This window comes from Lithobates pipiens, unplaced genomic scaffold (assembly GCF_037356315.1).
Source record: "Lithobates pipiens isolate NorthernLeopardFrog02 unplaced genomic scaffold, aLitPip1_a1.2 Scaffold_8, whole genome shotgun sequence".
Lineage (NCBI taxonomy): Eukaryota > Metazoa > Chordata > Amphibia > Anura > Ranidae > Lithobates > Lithobates pipiens.
In genome coordinates, this window is record NW_027507903.1 from 468035198 (window position 1) to 468052513 (window position 17316).

General features: G+C 45.9%; 1 protein-coding gene across 1 annotated transcript in view; it reads right to left on the reverse strand.

The window, feature by feature from the left end:
• The window catches only part of LOC143960222 (potassium voltage-gated channel subfamily A member 1-like), a 211935-nt gene that overhangs the window by 3394 nt on the left and 191225 nt on the right, over positions 1-17316 (reverse strand). The window contains exon 2 of the mRNA XM_077468568.1: positions 13740-13803. The gene's annotated coding sequence lies outside the window, so the exon portion shown is untranslated. The remainder of the gene's footprint in view (positions 1-13739; positions 13804-17316) is intronic.

Sequence of the window (17316 nt, forward strand, 5' to 3'; positions counted from 1 at the left end):
TCCCAAAAGGAAGAAAAACTGTGCTGTAACTGATTAATGTAAGCTGGAGTTTGACTTCAATGTGTTAGTGTATCTAAATCTGTTAATACATTTACACTGCCCTGTCCCCCAGACTGGCAATGCTGCTTTCCTAAGGTGTCACCGTGTTCCTTAAAGCGGAGGTCCACCCTAAAGTGGACCTTCCGCTCATCGGAACCCTCCCCCCTCCGGTGCCACAATCGGCACCTTTCAGGGGGGAGGGGGGTGCAGTTACCTGGATAATCCAGGTAACTGCACCCACTTCTGGGACAGCTCTCTGCGGAAAGGGGCGTAACTTACGCCCCTTTCCGCAAGTGCCCGCCCCTTCCCGCAAGTGCCCCGCTGCCTGCTGGGAAACACACAGCTCCCAGAGGCAGCGGGGAGCGTCCTTATTGCGCAGCGCAATTCACGCATGCGCAGTAGGGAACCGGGAAATGAAGCCGAAAGGCTCCATTTCCTGATTCCCATACCCAAGATGGCGGCGGCAGGACCCGACAGACGACCTAGCGATCGGCTTCGGGTGCCGACATCGCGGGCGCGCTGGACAGGTAAGTGTCACTATTTTAAAAGTCAGCAGCTGCAGTATTTGTAGCTGCTGGCTTTTAAAAAAAAAAAAAAAAAAACGCGGAGTCCCGGTGGACTCCCGCTTTAATCCCTGGGCATACAGGAGGTGTGTTACTGGCCAGATCACTGGGTGAAAACAGAAGGAAAAAGCCAAAGAAAATAAACTGATGCAGCCACCACATCTAAGGCCTCATGCACACTGGAGGTTAAAATAACGTTATAAAAACTACAGTAGCTTTGCAGTGACTTTTTTGCAATAGCGTTTTTTTTTTTTTGCTAATTTAATCGTTTTTTTTTTTTTTTTTTCAATGGATCAAAAACTTCAAAAAACACCAGTGAGACACTAGACATTAGAACATTTTTACAGCTGAAAAACTCTTCTCAGAACCCACTAGTTTTGGGTTATTTTTAAAGCCAAAAACGCCCCAGCCAAAGAATGCTGATAACAGCCTATGTGTGCACGGACACATAGGATAACATGATGGGGAGTTTAGTGACTGTAGAAAAAAACCTCTGAAGCCAAAAACAGCTGCTGTAAAAACATCCAAAAACATCCAATGTGCATGAGGCCTAATAATTTGTAAGCTGTAATATATATATATATTACACTTTTGGTTTGGGGTTTATTACCACTTTAAGTGAAAGTAGCGGCGGAGGCGAACGGGTCCTTTCCTTTCCTGTGCTGGGTATGGAGACGAGTGAGACTAAGATGGCCCCCACTCGTCTCTATGCCATAGGAGGGCAGAAGCGACGTCAAAACATCACTTACGCTCATACCTCTTAAAGGAACATTTTTTTCAAATTACATTTTTTTTATTTTTTATTATTGCATTTAAGTCCAAATATGAGATCTGAGGACTTTTTGACCCCAGATTTCATATTTAAGAGGACCTGTCATGCTTTTTTCTATTACAAGGGATGTTTGCATTCCTTGTAATAGGAATAAAAGTGATTTTTTAAAACAGTGTAAAAATAAATAAAATCAAGTAAAATAAATAAGAAACATTTTTTTTTTTTTTTTAAAACACCCTGTCCAGACAAGCTCGCGTGCAGAAGCGAACGCATACGTGAGTAATGCCCGCATATGAAAATGGTAGTCAAACCACATATGTGAGGTATCGCTGCGATCAGTAGAGCGAAAACAATAATTCTAGTCATAGACCTCCTCTGTAACGCAAAACATGCAACCTATAGAATTTTTTAAATGCCGCTTATGGAGATTTTTGAGGGTAAAAGTTTGACGCCATTCCACGAGTGGGCGCAATTTTGAAGCATGACATCTTGGGTATCAATTTACTCGGCGTAACATTATCTTTCACAATATTAAAAAACTTAGGCTAATTTTACTGCTGTCTTATTTTTTTGTAAAAAAATTAGATTTTTTTCCAAAAAAAGTGCGCTTATAAGACCTCTGCGCAAATAGTGTGAAAAAAGTATTGCAATGACCACCATTTTATTCTCTAGGGTGTTGTATACAAAATATTTTATTGTTTTTTTTTTTGGTTTTTTTATAACAATATGTTTGAGGGTTCTAAGTAATTTTCTAGCAAAAAAAACAGTTTTAACCCTTTCATGACTAAGCCTATTTTTGGCATTTGGTGTTTACAAGTTAAAATCCATATTTTTTGCTAGAAAATTACTTGGAACCCCCAAACATTATATATATTTTTTTAACAGAGACTCTAGAGAATAAAACGGCGATTGTTGCAATATTTTATGTCACACGGTATTTGCGCAGCGGTGTTTTAAATGCAACTTTTTAGGAAAAGGGACACTTTCATGAATTAAAAAAAACAAAACAGTAAAATTATCCCATTTTTTTTGCATAATGTGAAAGATAATGTTACGCCAAGTAAATAGATACCAAACATGTCACTTTATAATTGCACGCACTTGGATTGACGACAAAGTACGGTACCTAAAAATCTCAACAGGCGACGCTTTAAACATTTTTTACGGTTACCAGGTTAGCGTTACAGAGGAGGTCTAGTGCTAGAATTATTGCTCTCGCTCTGACGATCGCTGCTATACCTCACATGTGTGATTTAAATACCGTTTACATACGCGGGCGCGACTTCCGTATGCATTTTCTTTGCTTCGCGAGCTCGCAGGGACGGCGGGCGCTTTAAAAAAAAATTTATTTTTTTATTTATTTTATTTATTTTAAAATGACTAAATTGTTTTTTTAAAAAAAATAAAAATTTGATCACTTTTATTGCTGTCACAAGGAATGTAAACATCCCTTGTGACAGTAATAGGCGGTGACAGGTACTCTTTATGGAGGTATCGGGGGTCTAAAAGACCCCCCACCCCTCCTTTACACTTCAATGTATTCAGATCGCCGAAAACGGCGATTCTGAATACCGGATATTTTTTTTAAACCGGCGCCATTGGCAGCCGAGTAAACGGGAAGTGACGTCATGACGTCGCTTCCGTGTTTACTATGAGGAGACTGGAACGAAGCCGATTACGGCTTCGTTCCAGTTCCTCCCCAGCGGCCGGAGGCATCGCACCAGGAATCGGTGCTCTCGATCGAGCGGGAGCACCGGTAACAGCGGCGGGAGGGGGGGATGTCCCCTCCCGCTCCTCCGGCATAACAGCCGAGCGGCTTTTAGCCGCATCAGTTGTTATGGCTGGATAGCCAATCGCCTGCTGAAAAAATGGGAAAATGAAAAAAATGGGATGATGCCTGCAGGTGCGGGCATCATCCCAGTATACCCCCCGGAAGCCGCGTACGCACATCTGCGTACGCTCGGCGGGAAGGGATTAAACTTAAACACCGAGTCTGAAAAAGAGGCCTGGTCCTTAAGTGGCTTCCTTAAGTGTCTTCAGATTTACCAAAACAATGTAGTGCAAGGGCCTCCTAAGGTTTGACCTCATATTATATGGTTAATCTGAAGACAAAAATCTGCAGAAAATCTGATAGTGTGTATGGGGTTTAAAGAACTGCCAGTTTTGTTCCCCTGCTTTTCCTCCTCACATAGATTCCGCTGTCTGTATATCCTCTATATAGGGCTTGATTTGCCATTTCACTTAACAGGCATGTAACTATAGGCAACAGAGACAAAGAGGTGGTTTTTCAGTTACAGTTATTGGCTACACATCATTTACCATAATCAGCAGAAGTCATTTTAAGGTTACTTACACGTTGGCAATTTATAAGCTAGGTTAGGACCAGTAAAAAGTGTGTTGCTATGGAAGCAAAACCTGTGTGCCTACAGGTTTTAGTATTGGAAATCTGTCTCCTAAAACATAAAGGTGTCCTTATTTCCCATGGGCCCTCCACTGCTGTCTGCCATAATTAATGTAAGGAAGTCTTCATCTCAAAAATGCAGTTGGAGAATTTTATTTAAAATGAAGCTTCTATGGCAGCTTTAATTGCAGCAGGCCCACAATCCAGTATGAATACCTAAAACAAACAAAAAAGATGTCTGCCTTGGAATTATGGTTGGCGGTACGGCAGAAGACGAGACCCCAGGTAAAGCAAGCAGCAGAGATTTAGAGGCTCAACATATACAATAAAACCCTGGATTGGGAAGATAATTTGTTCTGAAAACATGCTTGTAATCCAAAGCACTTGTATATCAAAGCAAATTTCCCCATAAGAAATAATGGAAACTCAAATTCGTTCCACAACCATTTATTTATAGGTCTTTCTGTTTATAGTCCATCTAAAAAGATTATAGCGGTGTTTATAGGTTGTGTAACCATTGTAAGGGATCTTCCCGGGGTAGGGTGTGTTTGGACACAGTTCACAGCAGACTTGGAATTTATAAAGCAGATCTTGGCGTTTATTCGTGGTACAAACAGTCCAGCAAACAAAATATACAGCAACACCGTGCTTTCTAAGTACAACAAAAATAAAAGTCCTAGCCCGGCTGGGCGCTTACTAACAGGTTCTGCTCACCTATCTGACACTTACAAACACAGCGTCTTTCACCTGGATATCGCAGGGTGAGTTTTAGCTCCAGCAGTGGCTGTGCTTGCAGCTTCCTTCAACACACAGATTGTTCATTCCCTGGCTGAGAGCAATCACCTGCAGACCCTGCAGAGCCTTTAGCTTCCCAGGCTAATTAGGATCAAAGCTCACCTGATCCCAAACCCAGAACTGGATCGGGGGATGTGGAATGACAGGTCCCTCTACCAAACCTACCTGCCATTCCATATAAACCCAGGCCCGGCAAAATTAAATAACAATTCAGCAGCATATCGCTGCTGAGAAACTGATCCATCCTGGATTTACCATCTCACACTGTGTAGCAACCTAGGTGAGATGTACACCCCCTCGATCACTTCTCCAGTGACATGTCTACATATCCCCCCCCTCTTTTTCAGACCGGAGGGCTGAGCCTTTTGTCCCCACAGACAACTTACCCTTGACAATGCGTCAGCATTTGCCTGTAATTTCCCTGGCCTGTGTTCCACAGTGAAATTAAAGTTTTGTAGGGAGAGAAACCATCTAGTCACTCTTGCATTTCTCTCCTTGTTTAACTTCATCCATGTTAGGGGGGCATGGTCTGTCACCAACTTGAATTTCCTGCCTAGCAAGTAATACTTTAACGATTCTAGGGCCCACTTCACTGCCAAACATTCTCGCTCCACAATGGCATAATTTTTCTCGGCCGGGGTTAGTTTTCTACTCAAGTACGTCACTGGATGCTCCTCACCATTCACTACTTGTGAGAGTACTGCACCTAAGCCTGTGTTAGAGGCATCTGTCTGGACCAGAAATTCTCGCCTGAAATCGGGGGTAACTAAGACAGGTGGTTGGCACAAGGCAGACTTAAGGCTTTGGAAAGCCTTCTCGGCCTCTGGGGTCCACGTGACCATTGCTGTCTTTCCGCCCTTTGTCAAGTCAGTTAGTGGAGCAGCAACTGAGGCAAAGTTCGGCACAAATCTACGGTAATACCCCGTAATACCCAGGAAAGCTCTAACCTGTTTCCTTGTCAGGGGTCTAGGCCAATTCTGTATTGCCTCAATTTTATTTAGCTGTGGCTTAATCAACCCTCTCCCAATAATGTAGCCCAGATATTTGGCCTCTTCTAGGGCTAGAGCACACTTCTCGGCATTTATGGTCAACCCCGCATCACTTATGGCATCCAACACGGCCTGTACCTTACAGAGGTGACTTTCCCAATCAGGGCTAAAAATGACCACATCATCGAGGTAGGCGGCTGAGTAATCCCGATGTGGTCGCAGAATCAAGTCCATCAACCTCTGGAAAGTTGCAGGGGCTCCATGTAACCCGAATGGCATCACTACATACTGGAATAGCCCATCAGGGGTGGAGAATGCAGTTTTCTCTTTAGCCTCACCAGAAAGTGGAATCTGCCAGTAGCCCTTTGTGAGATCGAGGGTGGTTATGTACCTGGCGTTACCCAACTTCTCAATCAACTCATCTACCCTGGGCATAGGATACGCATCGAACTTGGAGATCTCATTCAACTTTCTGAAATCGTTACAGAACCTCCAAGTTCCATTGGGCTTTGGGATTAGCACAATTGGGCTAGACCATTCACTCTGTGACACCTCAATTACCCCCAGAGCAAGCATACGTTTTACCTCGGCAGATACGGCTTCCCTACGTGCCTCCGGTATCCTATAGGGCTTAAGGTTTACTCTGCTTCTAGGCTCCGTTTCAATGTGATGATGGATGAGGTGTGTACGCCCTGGGAGGTCAGAGAACTTGTTTTTGTTTTTCTGTAAAAATTCCTGAGCCTCCTGTTTCTGTGACACTGATAGAGTATCACCTACCTTGACTGGAGGGATTGGTTGTGACAAATTATTAACAGTATTTGTCGCGACCAAGGATTCCCTGTCTTTCCAGGGCTTGATCAAGTTTATGTGATAAACTTGGAAAGGCTTCCTTTTACCTGGTTGGTGCACCTTGTAGTTCACCTCACTGATCTTTTCAACAATTTCATAAGGACCTTGCCACTTCGCCAAGAATTTACTCTCAACAGTGGGGACTAGTATAAGGACCCTATCGCCTGGGTTGAATGTCCTGATTCTTGCGGACCGGTTGTAAATTCTACTTTGGGCCTCTTGAGCCCTCTGGAGGTGTTCCCTTACCAGGGGCATTACAGTGGCTATACGGTCCTGCATTTGTGCTACATGCTCAATAACACTCTTGTATGGGGTGGACTCATTCTCCCATGTCTCTTTTGCAATGTCCAGTAGACCCCTAGGGTGATGACCATAGACCAACTCGAATGGTGAGAACCCTGTGGACGCTTGGGGCACCTCCCTAATAGCAAACATGAGGTAGGGTAATAAATGATCCCAGTCACGACCATCTTTTGCCACCACTTTCTTCAACATATGTTTCAAAGTTTTGTTAAATCTCTCCACCAATCCGTCCGTCTGGGGGTGGTATACAGAGGTACGGATGTGTGAGATTTTAAATAGTTTACATAATTCCTTCATTACTTTCGACATAAATGGCGTACCTTGGTCAGTTAGGATTTCTTTGGGGATCCCAGTCCTAGAGAACATATAAAACAACTCACGTGCAATTGTTTTAGATGCAGTGTTTCTTAAGGGTACAGCCTCAGGATAGCGGGTCGCATAATCCATGACTACCAAAATATACTGGTGTCCTCTAGCTGACTTTACAATGGGACCCACTAAATCCATGGCAATACGCTCAAAAGGCACCTCTATAATAGGGAGCGAAACCAAAGGACTGCGAAAATGTGACACTGGGGCACTAACCTGACATGTGGGGCACGACTCACAGTATTTTTTAATGTCATCATATATGGCCGGCCAAAAAAACCTCTGGAGAACCCTCTCTCGCGTTTTGTCAGTCCCCAAGTGTCCCCCAAGAACATGGTTATGTGCCATGTCAAGCACCTGACGCCGGTACGGCTTAGGTACCAGAAGCTGTTCCACAATCTCATCCTTAACCTTATTGACTCTATAGAAAAGATCATTAGTCACCGAAAAATGTGGAAATCTTTTTTCAGCATCTGGTTCCTGAGGTACCCCGTTCATAACAGCAACCTGCTCTCTCGCATTTTTGAGAGTGGGGTCCTGTAATTGTGCAGCCCCAAAATTATCGCTAGACACCTCTAAGTCTAGTATATTTTGCTCAGTGGGAGGAGCCTCCTCCTCCCCAGCCAGGACCTGCAAAGGAAAACAATCATTTTCATCCTGTACACTTTTATCATTCACAGTGGACAAGGCAACCACCTTAGAGGTATCCTCACTCCTTTTGGGGATTTTTCTTTTTTCCCAGAGAGCCCAGAATAAAGGAAAATCGCGACCCAATATTACATTATGCATGAGGTTTTTAACCACACCCACTTCATATTGTACGGTGCCTTGTTCAGTCCCGACTTTAGCCAGCACTATAGGGTACACTTTTGTATCACCATGTATACACACAACGCTCATATGCTTTTTAGACTCTAAGTCCCCAGTCACCAGGCTAGCATGCACCAAGGTTACAAGGCTTCCCGAGTCCATTAACGCTTTAACAGGAAAGTCATTGATTGTGATGTTGCAGATTTGCGGTTCAGTCTCTAGTCCAGGAACTGCAGCACAAGATGGTTCCGCAAATAGCGACTGACGCCGGCTAGCGTCACATTCCATGGGTTCAGAGGTAAGAGGGCAATGGGCCGACACGTGTCCCGCCTCATGGCATCTCCAACACTGGATAGGGCCTGGTCCCCTTGGCAAGGAGTCCTTTTTAGAGCCCCTTAGCCACCCGGGACCATCACCAGCCTTTTGTCCCTGAGACACCACTTGAGCCCTTTTCCCCCCATCAGCACCCCTCCACACTCCCCCAATAGATGGAAGTCTCTTACCAGCTGACGGCACAGATCTGGCGCTCCGGGGAGGTGAAGATGCTGCAGGAACATCACGGAGGTAGTCCTCAGTCGCCTGGAACCTCTCCACAAGGTTGACAAGTTCGTTTGCGTTCTTAGGATCACCTTGTCCCACCCAGCGTTGCAGGTCAGTAGGAAGTGCTCGGAGGTAGCGATCCATCACGACCTTCTCTAGGATTTGTGCAGGAGTAGAAGTGTCTGGCTCCAACCACTTTCTTGCCAAATGGATTAGGTCATACATCTGGGACCTTGCTGATTTGTCCAGACTGTAGCTCCAGTTGCGTACCCTCCGGGCACGGACTGCAGTAGTAACTCCTAGTCGGGCAAGTATCTCCTCTTTTAGCCGAGTATAGTCCTTAACCTCTTGCTCACTGAGGTCATAGTAGGCCTTTTGAGGTTCACCTGTTAAATAGGGCGCAATTACCTCTGCCCACTCAGCGGCTGGTAACTTCTCTCGCTCAGCCACGCGCTCAAATACTGTTAGATAGGCTTCAACATCGTCCTCAGCAGTCATCTTTTGCAGCGCTTTCTGCACAGTCCTTCTCCCAAAAAAAATCTCTGGAGCGGCTCCCATCACTGTGGGTGGATTAGCAACCACAGGCGCCTCTCGATTTGCTATCAGGTGCTCGATAAGTTGTTGTTGTGCAGCCATGGACTGTTCATGTCGTTGCTGTTGTTGCAAACTCACTTGCATAAACTGCTTCAGCATCTCCTCCATGTTGCTGGACTGTTCTTGGAGTGTAGTTGCAGCTTTCACCCAAGACATAAGCAGCTGTAGCCAAGTCTGTCCACACCGTTGCCCCTAGCAACCGACTTGCCCGCTACCTCCACCAATTGTAAGGGATCTTCCCGGGGTAGGGTGTGTTTGGACACAGTTCACAGCAGACTTGGAATTTATAAAGCAGATCTTGGCGTTTATTCGTGGTACAAACAGTCCAGCAAACAAAATATACAGCAACACCGTGCTTTCTAAGTACAACAAAAATAAAAGTCCTAGCCCGGCTGGGCGCTTACTAACAGGTTCTGCTCACCTATCTGACACTTACAAACACAGCGTCTTTCACCTGGATATCGCAGGGTGAGTTTTAGCTCCAGCAGTGGCTGTGCTTGCAGCTTCCTTCAACACACAGATTGTTCATTCCCTGGCTGAGAGCAATCACCTGCAGACCCTGCAGAGCCTTTAGCTTCCCAGGCTAATTAGGATCAAAGCTCACCTGATCCCAAACCCAGAACTGGATCGGGGGATGTGGAATGACAGGTCCCTCTACCAAACCTACCTGCCATTCCATATAAACCCAGGCCCGGCAAAATTAAATAACAATTCAGCAGCATATCGCTGCTGAGAAACTGATCCATCCTGGATTTACCATCTCACACTGTGTAGCAACCTAGGTGAGATGTACACCCCCTCGATCACTTCTCCAGTGACATGTCTACACCATTAAATGTCCATACACAAATGGCAGCCTCCACAAAGGGATTAGAAGCAAAATCAAGCAGGAGCTACAGAGTATAAAAGAGAAGAGAGGCGCCTCTAATGCCATGTACACACGATCGGAATTTTGGTCGGAAAAAGCTCTGATGGTTTTACCAACGGAATTCCGATGGGATTTCGCTTAAGCTGTCTTGCATACACACGGTCACAACAAATTCTGACCGTCAAGAACGTGGTGACGTACGACATGTATGGCGGGACTAGAAAAAGGAAGTCCAATAGCCAGTAGCCAATAGCTTCCATCTTGTAGTTGAATCTGAGCTTGCGTGAGTTCTTGCGTGTCGGCATACACACGATCGGAATTTCCGAGAAAAAATTGAGAACCTGCTCTCAATCTTTTGCTGGCAGAAATTCAGCCAGCAAAATTCCGATGGAGCATACACGCAGTCGCATTTTCAGACGAAAAGCTCTCATCGGTCTTTTGCAGGCCGAAATTCCCACCGTGAGTGTAGCAATGTGGTTATATTTAATGAAGGCACAACGTTTAGCAACTCACATGGTTGATGGTTAAAACAAGCACATCTAAGTATGCAGGCGTCAGGGGTAAAGCTGTCCACATAGACCATCCTACGCAACAGCGACCATCACCGCTGTCAGTCTGCAATCGTGACCGGGAAGACTACCCTGCAGTATCTGAAAGCGTGGCATGGAGCACTCGTGGAGCGCAGTGTGTAAGGGACGACGTCTATGGTGGTGCAGAAGATGGTCTATGTCGGGGGTGTCCAAACCTTTTTCAAAGAGGGCCAAATTTGATGAAAAGTGAACATGTGTGAGGGCTGACCATTTTACCTGACATTCTTTGAACCATTAAATACTGGTCTAAGTGTGTTCGTCCAAACACTAATACACTGTCCAACAAGAATTCTCTTGTCTTTGTGGGTGTGTGTGGTGAAGAGATGAGCTTGGGCATGTTAGTTGGATGGAGATATATATATCTTTTGTGGCCCCCAACAAATCCCCAAGTGCCGCTTAGGACTAGGATGAGCTTGGGCGTGTTATTTGGATATACCGTATTTATTGACATATAAGGCCGCGTACACACGGGCGGACTGTTCGCCCAACCTTGTCCGCTGAACAGTGTTTGGGCGGACAGTCCGCTCGTGTGTGGGCTTTCAGCGGACAGTTTCAGCGGACAGTTGGACGGACAAAGTCTTTCGGAAATTCCGAAAAACTGTCCGCTGAAACTGTGTTTGAGCGAACAGTCCGCCCGTGTGTGGGCCTGTCCGCTGTACTTTCGAAATGAGCGGACTGTTCCCGCTCGGAGGGGGGGCGAGTAGCGTGCTCGGACAAGGGTCTGGTGTGGACTTTGGGGGAACCCCCACGCCGATTTTTTTCGGCGTTGGGGTTCCCCTTTAAGCCCATTCCAGGCGGCGGAGCCCGCGACGTCTCCTTCGCGGGCCCCGCCTACCTGTACACGCGCTCGAAATGGGCGGATTTGCCTCCTCCTTACGTGGGCGAGTCCGTTCATTTCAAAAGTTGAGCGGACTGTTTGGCAAACAGTTCGTTGAAACAGTCCGCTCGTGTGTGGGCAAGTCCGCTCATGCAAATTTTGAGCGGACTGTTTGCCGAAACTGTTTGACGAACAAGGTTGGGCAAACAGTCCGCGCGTGTGTACGCGGCCTCACAGGTGTATAACACGTATCTTCACTTTAAGAGGGAAGTTTCAGGAAAAAAATAACATTTTAAGTAAAGAACTGTGAAGCAAAATAAGGGTCAGTGCCTATCAATGCCGCCTAATCAGTGCCCATCTGCAGCCTCACAATTGCCCATCTGCAGCCTCACCATTGCCATGGATTCAGCCCCACCAGTGCCATGGATTCAGCCCCACCAGTGCCATGGATTCAGCCCCACCAGTGCCATGGATTCAGCCCCACCAGTGCCATGGATTCAGCCCCACCAGTGCCATGGATTCAGCCCCACCAGTGCCATGAATGCAGCCCCACCAGTGCCATGAATGCAGCCCCACCAGTGCCATGAATGCAGCCTCACCAGTGCCATGAATGCAGCCTCACCAGTGCCACGAATGCAGCCTCACCAGTGCCACGAATGCAGCCTCACCAGTGCCACGAATGCAGCCTCACCAGTGCCACGATTGTAGCCTCACCAGTGCCACGATTGTAGCCTCACCAGTGCCACGCATGTAGCCTCACCATTGCCATGAATGCAGCCTCACCAGTGCCACGAATGCAGCCTCACCAGTGCCACGAATGTAGCCTCACAAGTTCCATGAATGCCGCCTCACCATTGTCATGAATACAGCCTCACCGTTGCCATGAATGCAGCCTCACCAGTGCCATGTATGCAGCCTCACCATTGCCATCAGCGCAGCTTTATCGATGCCCATCTGCAGCCTCAGAGAAGACAGGGAAGGGGACGGGATGAGCACCAACAGATTACATACAGAAGAATCTCCTGTTTACTTGGGATAGGATCACCCAGGAGACCTTGCCCATTTGTTTACTTTAGCGGCAGGGACCATCCGATGCAAGGGAAGCAATGGAATCAGACATGTTGGCGCCCTTGGATTTTTTTTCTGCAGGTAGGCCGGCATCGTTGATCGTGACTGACAGTAAATTAACATTGTGGGACTTTTTTTTTTTAATTAAAGGGTTTGTCAAAAACAGTGTGCTTGTGTTTAAATTTTTTTTGTGAAAAATATGGTGTACTTATTCACATAGGGGGCAGTATCTGTGCCCACCTTATTTTTAAAGGGGTGTCCAGATTCCAATAAGCACCCCAGCCCCCTCATCAACATGGGGACAGGGTGCTTTACTGTGGGGGGGGGGTGGTCCTTCCTGGCAAGGCACCCCCCATATGGAGGACATCTCATCTGGTATGGTTCAAGAGGGGAGGGACCGCATGCTTTTAACTTCCTCTTTCCTAGCCTGCCAGGCTGTATGCTCAGATAATGGGTCTGGTATGGATTTTGGGGGAGAACTCCATGCTTTTTCTTGTTTTGTGTGTGGGGTTCCCCCATAAATCCATACCAGACCTGGTAGGCAACCCCATGCCATTTTCTTGTGGGGTTCCCCTTAAAATCTATACCAGACATGAAGGACCTGGCCTGAATGGAGAGGGTGCACACCATTTTTTTTACACTGTCCCTGACTGGCAGCTGAATGTGCCAGATGAGGATTAGTCTGGTTGTTAGGACACCAGGGGGTGCCAGCTCCCTAACAATCAGGAGCCCCGAGCAGTAAATTTTCACATTTAGTTACTCCTTCTGGTTGAATATTCTTATGCTGCGTACACACGACCGAACTTCCCGTCAGAAAAGGTCCGACGGTCTTCGACGTACTAACGGACTTGCCCACACATGATTGGACCAAAGTCCATTCATTTTGAACGCGATGATGTACGACGGAACTAGAAAAGGAATAGCCAGTAGCCAATAGCTGCCCTTACGTCGTATTTGGTCCGTTGGACCAGCATACAGACGAACCGTTTTCCCGCTAGAAATTGATTCTGTCAGACATATTTGAAACATGTTCTATTTCTAGGTCTGTCTGAATTTTTTAAGAAAAAAGTCAGATGAAGCCCACACACGATCGGAATATCCGACAGAATGATTCCGTCTGACCTTTTCTGCCAGAAAGTCCGGTCATGTGTACGCGGCATTAAGGTTTTTTTGTTCTCTTAGGATCAAACGTTAGGGAAGGTTAAATTTGCTCTATGTAAGGCAATAAAAAAATAACATTTCACACATTACAAGCACATTATGGGTATTATTTGTGACTTTCACACAAATGCTGAAACATTTCGAAAACTTTTTCGTAATACATAAAACCCTTATTGTATGGAGAATGGCTATATATAAAAAGTAACCTTACCTAATTCTCGTATCAATGACTTCTCCAGAATCTCTTGGCTGAATAATCATACTTCAGTCAGTTTCTGTGAAAACAGTAAAAAGAGGATTTTGTAAGAAGTGAATTGTTGACCAAATCATTGAGTAATAATTGAAATTCTCTGATGGGCAGTCATGTGTGAGATTAATGACAGCTATAAAAATCAAATTAAAATGATGGCAAAGGCAAAGGGGGATTACAGCCAATTTTGTGAATCTCCCTTGGAACTAATTTAGTACAATTTATGTAGAGAAGCAGTATTGGAGATTAAATTTTAGAAGAAAACAAAACAAATCAAAGGCTCATTTTAAACAAAAACTGCATTTAATAACCCACACTTTTAACATAACGGGACTGAATGTAAATTTAGGGGGAAAAAAATTAATACTTTATGCAAAATGTATGGCATGAATCCTCCAACTATTGGTCAGTAGATAAACAAATGAAGCATTAATCTTGCCACACATCATAAATACCTTCTTTAATACCTGTCAGGAAATTAAACAGCTTTTTTTTTTAAATAAAAAGATTTTTTTTGCCTCTTTAGTGTGACGCTCCAGTCAGTCGTGAGAATGGGCACAGGCACAGCACATCTTTCTGGCCAACCAATCAATCTCCAGCAAGGTGGGTACAAACAACACATTATTCTGTATATCTAGTATAGCAGATCAGCTTTACTGCACAATCGGCAGACCTCCACAGGTTTACAATTAGGGATGAGTCGAACACCCCCGGCTCGGTTCGCACCAGAACTTTCGAACCCTGTTGAAGTCTAAAGTGAAGTGAAAATTTGTGCGACCTTTAGAACCCCATTGAAGTCTATGGGACTCGAACGTTTGAAATAAAAAGTGCTAATTTTAATGGCTAATATGCAAGTGAAAACAAAAAGTGAAATATTCCTTTAAATATCGTGCCTGGGGGGTGTCTATAGTATGCATGTGAAGTGCCACGTGTTTCCCTTGTTTAGAACAGTCCCTGCACAAACTGACATTTAAAGGAAAAAAGTCATTTAAAACTGCTTGCGGTTTTAATGTAATATCTGGTTCCGGCAATATGGATGAAAATCGTTGAGAAAAATGGCATGGGTAGCCCCCCCTGCCCATTACCAGCCCCTTTGGGTCTTGTATGGATATTAAGGGGAACCCCGTACCCAAATTAAAAGAATAAAGCCCCTATATACTCAGAACAGCAGTATATAGGTGGTGCAAACAAGACGGGGACTGTGTAGGTTTGTTGTGTTAAGTAGAATCTGTTTGTAATTTTCAACTGGTACATTTTTTAAGTGTAGCTCCAGTCAAAAAATCTATTTTTAAACTTTTTGGAAAACATAGGGAAGGTTTATCACCCCTGTATCATTTTTTTTGGCCGTCCGACTTTTTTCATCTCACTTCCTGTTGTCTCCTTCCATTTGCAAGAAGGAGACGTTTGTAAGTTGGATATTTCAAAGTAGGGGCCTACCTTATATGCTCTCAAACAAGCCCTCAAACAGACTCTTGGTGGGTGCTGCAGCACTCTGCTGTGAACTATTTATATCAAGAATTGTAATTACATGCCATTGTTGAACAGTGGTAAAAAAAATTGGGCCTGTGGGGGTTGTGGTGGCGGTGCTGGTGCCACAACACAATAAATCCACACAGTTACTCTCGGTGGGCGCAGGAACGGGCCCTGCTGTGAAATATTATATCAAGAATTGTAATTACATGCCTCTGTTAAACAGGCACTGGTGCTGGTGCCACGACACTGCAACCTCTCCCATATACTCTAGCTGGAGTGCAGGAATGAGCCCTGCTGCACAGCATTGCATCCAAAATTGTAATTACACACTCCTGTTAAACAGGGGCTGAAAAATTGGGCCTTAGGCACTGGTGCTGGTGCCATGACAGTGCAACCTCTCCCATATACTGATATACCGATCATACCTTGGGGCTGCGGACTAAAAAATTGTCTGAACGCATTGGTCAGACTGCCACCTTCTGTGACTGACCGAAGCCTCAGCAAAACGTTGTCCAGGACCAGGAGTTTGTAACCTCCCAGTCTCTGGGAACACGTTGCACAAACCTTTCTGCAAGGCCTCCCGGAGATGTCTCATCCTCTGCTCCCTCTGCGACAGCAAGATGAGGTCCGCAACCTTACCCTTGACCTGTGGATCAAGCACAGTGGCCAGCCAGTAATGGTCCCTCTCCTTCATCCAAAGAATACGAGGATCCTTCCGCAGGCTTTGCAGGATCAGGGAGGCCATGTAGCGTAGATTAGCTGAGGCATTCGGTCCGGAGTCCTTTGGGTCACTAAGGACAACCTGATCCGCACCCACCTCCTCCCAGCCAAGTACAATTCTTGGGACTGTAAATCAACCCTAAAAGACTGCTGCTGCTGAGTGCCAGGCTCCACCTCCATGCTGACACAAGCCTCCTCCTCCTTGTCCTCTTCCTGTGGGGTGGGTTGGCCAGCAGGAACACTGTCTGGATAAAGGGGGCCTTGAGAGGCAAGGAAGTCATCCTCTTCCTGCCTCTGTTCTGCCTCAAGTGCCCTGTCCATTATTCTATGCAGTGCATGCTCCAACAGGCGGACAAGAGGTACAGTGTCACTGATGCATGCACTGTCACTGCTCACCATCCTTGCGGCCTCCTCAAATGGTAACAGGACAGTGCATGCATCCCTGATCATGCCCCACTGGCGTAGGAAAAAAAGAAAAGAATGGCCCTAACCCTAACCTGGTGCCGTAGTCGCACAGGTACTCATTGATGGCCCTCTACTGCATGTGCAGCCGCTGCAGCATGGCCAACGTAGAGTTCCACCTGGTGGGGATGTCACATATAAGGCTTCTTGGGCAGGTTCAACTCCTTTTGGAGCTCAGCCAGCCGAGCACTGGCATTAAATGATCGGCGGAAATGCACACAGATGCCGCGTACACACGATCGGAATTCCGGACAGAAAAAGACAGATGAGAACTTTTCATCGGGAAATGCGACCGTGTGTATGCTCCATTGGAATTTAGCTGTCCGAATTTCCGCCAGCCAAAAACTGATAGCATGTTCTCGATTTTCCCAACGGAAAAACTTTCTATCAGTAATTCCGATCGTGTGTATGCAATTCCGACACGCCAAAAATCACGCATGCTCAGATTCAACTACGAGACAGATGCTATTGGCTACTGGCTATTGAACTTCCTTTTTCTAGTCCCGTCATACGTGTTGTACGTCAGCACTTTTATAAATGATCGGCATTTGATGTGACCATGTGTAGGGAAGACAGCTTGAGCCGAATTCAGTCAGAATTCCGTCGGGGGAAACCATCAGAGCTTTTTCTGACGAGAATTCCAATCGTGTGTACGCGGGAAGACTTTCCTGGCCTCCCTCAGGACATCCTCTAAGCCCAGGTACCTGCCCAAGAACCGCTGCATGACCAGGTTAAGGACGTGAGCCACACAGGGCACATGGGTCAGTTTTCCCTGTCGGTGGGCGGAGAGGAGGTTTTTGCCATTGTCGCAAACCACCATTCCTGGCTTAAGCTGGCGTGGCGTCAACCACCTCTCAGCCTGCCCCTGCAGAGCTGACAAAAA